Source organism: Pseudophryne corroboree, chromosome 2 (assembly GCF_028390025.1).
Source record: "Pseudophryne corroboree isolate aPseCor3 chromosome 2, aPseCor3.hap2, whole genome shotgun sequence".
Classification (NCBI taxonomy): domain Eukaryota; kingdom Metazoa; phylum Chordata; class Amphibia; order Anura; family Myobatrachidae; genus Pseudophryne; species Pseudophryne corroboree.
This window is the reverse complement of record NC_086445.1, coordinates 919359120-919365759: the sequence shown is the minus strand read 5'-3', so window position 1 is coordinate 919365759 and position 6640 is coordinate 919359120.

Sequence of the window (6640 nt, the reverse complement as noted above, 5' to 3'; positions counted from 1 at the left end):
CCCAAGTCACAGCTCATCAGAGCAGCCAGGATCACCAGTGAAGCATCCGAGGTTGAGGGAGCTTTAACCAAGGTGGTGACACGCTTCACGGAGAGAGGATATGACAGAAGAGAGTTACTGGAATGTAAACAGGCGGTCTCTGATATACCGAGAGCAAGGCTATTGGAACAACGAGGCAGGGAAAACACCCAAGCCATACCATTTGTCACTAAATACAACACCTCAAGCCCGGTGGTACCCAGAGCACTCAAAGCCCTTTGGCCCATAGTTGCAACGGACAAGAATTTATCTACATTCCGGCAAAAGAAACCGTTGGCATGCTACACTCGAAGCAAGAACATTAAGGACATGGTGGTGCATACGGACATCACGGGGTTTGATAGAATAACGACAACATCTACGTTTCTTTCCAAAACCCCGGGCTGTTACAAATGCTTGGGGTGTGATACATGTAAGTTTATGAGTCCGGGCAGTACATTCACTTCATGTACCTCAGGCAAATCCTTCAAGATCAATCATGTCCTCTCCTGCACAACAACGTATGTAGTATATGTAATATCGTGCCCATGTAAGCTCCAATATGTAGGCAAGACCATACGCACCTTTAGAGAGCGTTTTGCTATGCACAAATCTTCAATCAAAGCTGCGTTAGCTGGAAAGCCCACGGATCAGCCTGTGGCTAAACACTTCAGGGAGAAGGGGCACGATCTGAAGGACTTGAACTTTTCTATCATTGACCATGTCCCCAGAAGGATCAGAGGGGGGGACAGGCATGGACAATTACTGCGCATGGAGGCAAGATGGATGTACAAACTGGACACCATAAGACCGAAGGGCCTTAATGATATGATACAGTGGAATGTACTTTAGCCTCTAAGTACAGTTACATCTGCAGTATGCACAATAGTCGTGCATTATGATTTAAGAGTTTATTATATGCATGCCAGACCAATGTGATCGTTCTATGGTGCGTACAGCAGCGATTGGGTAACTTTGTATCTATACATACAGAATGATTAAGCAAGATAAGGTTTGGATTATACAGTAAGTTTATTAATACACATAGTGCCTGACATAGAAACACTTTTTCACTCTAGGTTGTCAGTGCGACGTATGTGGTGGACAGTCCGGAAGCCAGACACCAGTGTAAGCCGGGTTTCCATGGAGACGCGTTGTGTTGGAGGCGGAGGACATGATGGCGTCCCGGTTCCCCAGGCAACACAGGAGGCCGACGGCGCACGGGAGGTAAACTCTGCGGCGCACTGATGACATCACTACACTGGAGACGGCCGGGCGAGACGCACAGCCTGTCGCCGGTCACGATGCTTCCCGCCAGCGGGTCTTCTTCACAATATAAGGTATTGTATATGTTTGTTTTATTCACTTTTGGTTCACCTTGACAAAGGGGCGGATGTGCCCCGAAACGTTGGCCTGAACAGTTTGTAACATGGAATAAATTTTGCACATTTTTTTCACTTAACATGAGTCTCTGAGTGCCGCTGTACATATGGGATATCTATATATATATATATATATATATATATATATATATATATATATATATATATATAATTTTTTTCTTCTACATTGAAAATGGGAGGGGGATAACAAAGTGGGAGGAGCTGAGTAAAGGGGAGGAGTCAATTATTTAAAAAAAAAAACCCTAAAAGTAAAGTCTAGATCTGCCACTGGTGTGACCATGACCAATTGTTCAGCAGATCCAGCTGGAACGGATGGGCAGGGAATCTTCCGCACTGAATTGCTTCGTATGAGGCCACCATCTTGCCCAACAGGCGGATGCAGAGATGCACCAAGATTTTCTGAGGTTTCAGAACGGAACGCACCATCGTTTGAATTGTCAAGGCTTTGTCCATAGGAAGGAATACCCTCCGAGACACAGTGTCCAGGATCATCCCCAAGAAGTGCAGTCTCTACGATGGTTCCAGGAGTGATTTCTTCAGATTGAGAATCCACCCGTGCTCCGTTAGAAGCTGTGTAGATGCCTTCCATCAACTGAGGTTCGAATACACCCTTTATGAGAAGATCGTCCAAATATGGAATGATGTTCACACCCATTACGCGGGGTTGTAGCATCATCTCCGCCATCACCTTCGTGAACACCCGTGGTGCCAAGGAGAGGCCAAAAGGCAAGGCCCCAAACTGGTAGTGAGTACCCTGCAGTGCAAAACTTCGGTAAGCCTGATGAGGTGGCCATATCGGGATGTGAAGGTACGCCATCCTTGATATCCAGGGATACCAGGAATTCTCCCTCCTGCAGGCCTGAAATCACCGCTCTCAGGGACTCCATCTTGAATTTGAACACCCATAGGTATGGGTTCAGAGATTTGAGGTTAAAGATTGGCCGAATCGAACTGGACAGTTTCGGTACCACGAACAGGCTTCAATAAAAACCCTTGTTTCTGAGTAGAGGAGGGACTGGGACAATAACCTGCATGAACAGCAGTTTTTGTATGGCGGCTTGCCAGGTAAATCTTGCCACAGGTGAAACTGGTATGCCCGACTTGAAGAATCTGTAAGGATGGAGTGTTTGAAACGCTAACCGGTATCCTTTTGAGATTAGGTCTCTCACTCAAAGATCCTGGCAAGACACCGCCCAAACCTGTTGTAAATATTGAAGTCGAGCACCCACCTGAAAGTCCCCTTGCAGCTGCGGCCAACCGTCATGCGGAGGGCTTCGTTGAGGAAAAACCTGAATTCTGCTCCAGTGATCCTGCGGCCGCTGGTCTGCGAGGTTTACCTCGATTTCCTCTAGCTGCATTTGAGGCACTCCTGGCCCTGCCTTTGAACCTGGCCACACAAAAGGACTGCACAGAGGGGCCGGGGTAAGCATGTCTAGTAGCCGGAGGAGCCGTAGATGGCAGATAAGTGGACTTACCAGTCGTTGCTTGTGAAATCCACCTGTTTAGTTCTTCACCAAACAGAGCCTTCCCTGTGATGGGGAGATTCTCAATGCCCCTTTTGGACTCGGCACCCGCTGTCCACTGTCGCAGCCATAGCGCCCTGAAAGCCGACACAGCAATAGCCATGACGTGTGAATTGATTAGGCCAATCTCCTTGATTGCCTCACTCTTGAAGTTAACCCAATCCTGAATATGTTACAGGAGTGTCAGAAGCTCAACCTGAGGCATAGTATCAAAACCCTCTATCACAATACCAGACCATTTAAAAATGGCCCTTGAGATCCAAATATAAGCAATGGTGGGTCTTTGTGCGACTCCCACTGCAGTGTAAATGGATTTGAGTGTAGTCTCAATCTTACGATCAAGCAGGGGTCCTTTAAGGAGATAGCACCAGGTACAGGCAGTACAATCTTACGTGACAGCCTGGACACTGAGGTATCCACAGCTTGAGGATTCCCCCACACCTTCCTATTCCCAGGGGTGGGGGTGGAAATAGGAAGGAGGTTAGCAACCATTTAGGGGTTAGAAATTTCTTGTCAGGATTAACCCATGTTTCTTTAAAGTGTGTTGAATTCCTTAGAGACAGGAAAAATAAGAATTTACTCACCGGTAATTCTATTTCTCGTAGTCCGTAGTGGATGCTGGGGACTCCGTTAGGACCATGGGGAATAGACGGCTCCGCAGGAGACTGGGCACACTAAAAGAAAGATTTGGTACTACCTGGTGTGCACTGGCTCCTCCCTCTATGCCCCTCCTCCCAGGGCCGTCTTAACAGCAGTGTAGGCCCCTGGGCACAACAATACACTGGGCCCCCTACCCATCCTCCAGCGGTAGGGGTGGGGGCTGCTATCAGCGGCAGCTTTGATGTCCCGCGGGCGGTAGGGGGTGTTCTATCTTCCGCTCAGCATGTAGGACATGGAGCAGTAATTTCTGCTAATTACTCCTTTACTGCACATATGGGGCTAAACTGTAGAAGGGAGCATTGGGCTGAATGAAGGGGCCCTGGTACATGGGCCCTCATTCCGAGTCGTTCGCTCGGTATTTTTCATCGCATCGCAGTGAAATTCCGCTTAGTGCGCATGCGCAATATTCGCACTGCGACTGCGCCAAGTATCTTTGCTATGAAGAAAGTATTTTTACTCACGGCTTTCTCATCGCTCCGGCGAACGTAATGTGATTGACAGGAAATGGGTGTTACTGGGCGGAAACACGGCGTTTTATGGGCGTGTGGCTGAAAACGCTACCGTTTCCGGAAAAAACGCAGGAGTGGCCGGAGAAACGGGGGAGTGGTTGGGCGAACGCTGGGTGTGTTTGTGACGTCAAACCAGGAACGACAAGCACTGAACTGATCGCACAGGCAGAGTAAGTCTGGAGCTACTCTAAAACTGCTAAGTAGTTTGTGCTCGCAATATTGCGAATACATCGGTCGCAATTTTAAGATGCTAAGATACACTCCCAGTAGGCGGCGGCTTAGCGTGTGTAACTCTGCTAAATTCGCCTTGCGACCGATCAACTCGGAATGAGGGCCCCTGGTACATGACTTCCAGCATGGTAAGGGGTGTTTAATACGTAGGGGAGGGGTGGATAGTGGAGTGGGCTTAATACTGTATTTTCCTGTGGGAGGACAGCTTGCTTGACTGCAGGTATCTCAAGTTCCTGAAAATATATTTTTTAGCTTTGAATTGGATAAAAAACTAGAGAGTCACAACTTTCAGAAGGTACTGGGGACTTGGGGATCAGAGCTCAGGAGCCAGAGCAATCCACCAACGAATATCTAGAACTGCATACCAGGCGTGTGGAGCTGGAGCAGGGACCAGCTGCTGGAAGGCTGATTTCCCTGGTTCTGGGCATAGTAGAGACAAGCTTCCAGTGTCCACCAAAAGGGGGGAGTCCCAGCTTTTGGAGTATACCCTCAGAAAAACTCTAAATCAGACAGAACCCGAGATATCTGGCTGGGAAGAGCAATTAACAGGCTTGGATGGGGACCACTGCTTTCAAGACGGATATCTCCGGTTCCCCAGGGCCGATTTTCAAAAATCTGGTACCCCTGGAAAGAGGGGAACCTCAGCTATCAGCCTAGGGCCCTTATACTCCTGGGGCCCTTGGGCAAGAGCCCATTGAGCCCATATGAAAAGACGGCCCTGCCTCCTCCAGACCTCAGTTAGGATACTGTGCCCGGAAGAGCTGACACAATAAGGAAGGATTTTGAATCCCGGGTAAGACTCATACCAGCAACACCAATCACACCGTATAACTCATGATATTTAACCCAGTTAACAGTATGAAATACAACTGAGCCTCTCAACAGATGGCTCAACAATAACCCTTTAGTTAGGCAATAACTATATACAAGTATTGCAGACAATCCGCACTTGGGATGGGCGCCCAGCATCCACTACGGACTACGAGAAATAGAATTACCGGTGAGTAAATTCTTATTTTCTCTGACGTCCTAGTGGATGCTGGGGACTCCGTAAGGACCATGGGGATTATACCAAAGCTCACAAACGGGCGGGAGAGTGCGGATGACTCTGCAGCACCGAATGAGAGAACTCAAGGTCCTCCTCAGCCAGGGTATCAAATTTGTAGAATTTAGCAAACGTGTTTGCCCCTGACCAAGTAGCAGCTCGGCAAAGTTGTAAAGCCGAGACCCCTCGGGCAGCCGCCCAAGATGAGCCCACCTTCCTCGTGGAATGGGCTTTTACCAATTTAGGATGCGGCAATCCAGCCGCAGAATGCGCCAGCTGAATTGTGCTACAAATCCAGCGAGCAATAGTCTGCTTAGAAGCAGGAGCACCTATTTTGTTGGGTGCATACAGGATAAAAAGCGAGTCAGTTTTCCTGACTCCAGCCGTCCTGGAAACATAAATTTTCAAGGCCCTGACTACGTCCAGTAACTTGGAATCCTCCAAGTCCTTAGTAGCCGCAGGCACCACAATAGGTTGGTTCAAGTGAAAAGCTGATACCACCTTAGGGAGACATTGGGGACGAGTCCTCAATTCTGCCCTATCCATATGGAAAATCAGATAAGGGCTTTTACATGACAAAGCCGCCAATTCTGACACACGCCTGGCCGAAGCCAAGGCCAATAACATGACCACTTTCCATGTGAGATATTTCAAATCTACGGTTTTAAGTGGCTCAAACCAATGCGACTTTAGGAAATCCAACATCACGTTGAGATCCCAAGGTGCCACTGGAGGCACAAAAGGGGGCTGAATATGAAGCACTCCCTTTACAAAAGTCTGAACTTCAGGCAGTGAAGCCAGTTCTTTCTGGAAGAAAATCGACAGAGCCGAAATCTGGACCTTAATGGAACCCAATTTTAGGCCCATAGTCACTCCTGACTGTAGGAAGTGCAGAAAACGACCCAGCTGAAATTCCTCTGTAGGGGCCTTCCTGGCCTCACACCACGCAACATATTTTCGCCAAATGCGGTGATAATGGTTTGCGGTTACTTCTTTCCTGGCTTTTATCAGCGTAGGAATGACTTCCTCCGGAATGCCCTTTTCTTTTAGGATCCGGAATTCAACCGCCATGCCGTCAAACGCAGCCGCGGTAAGTCTTGGAACAGACAGGGCTCCTGCTGTAGCAGATCCTGTCTGAGCGGTAGAGGCTATGGGTCCTCTGATAACATTTCTTGAAGTTCCGGGTACCAAGCTCTTCTTGGCCAATCCGGAACCACGAGTATCGTCCTTACTCCTCGCCTTCTTATTATT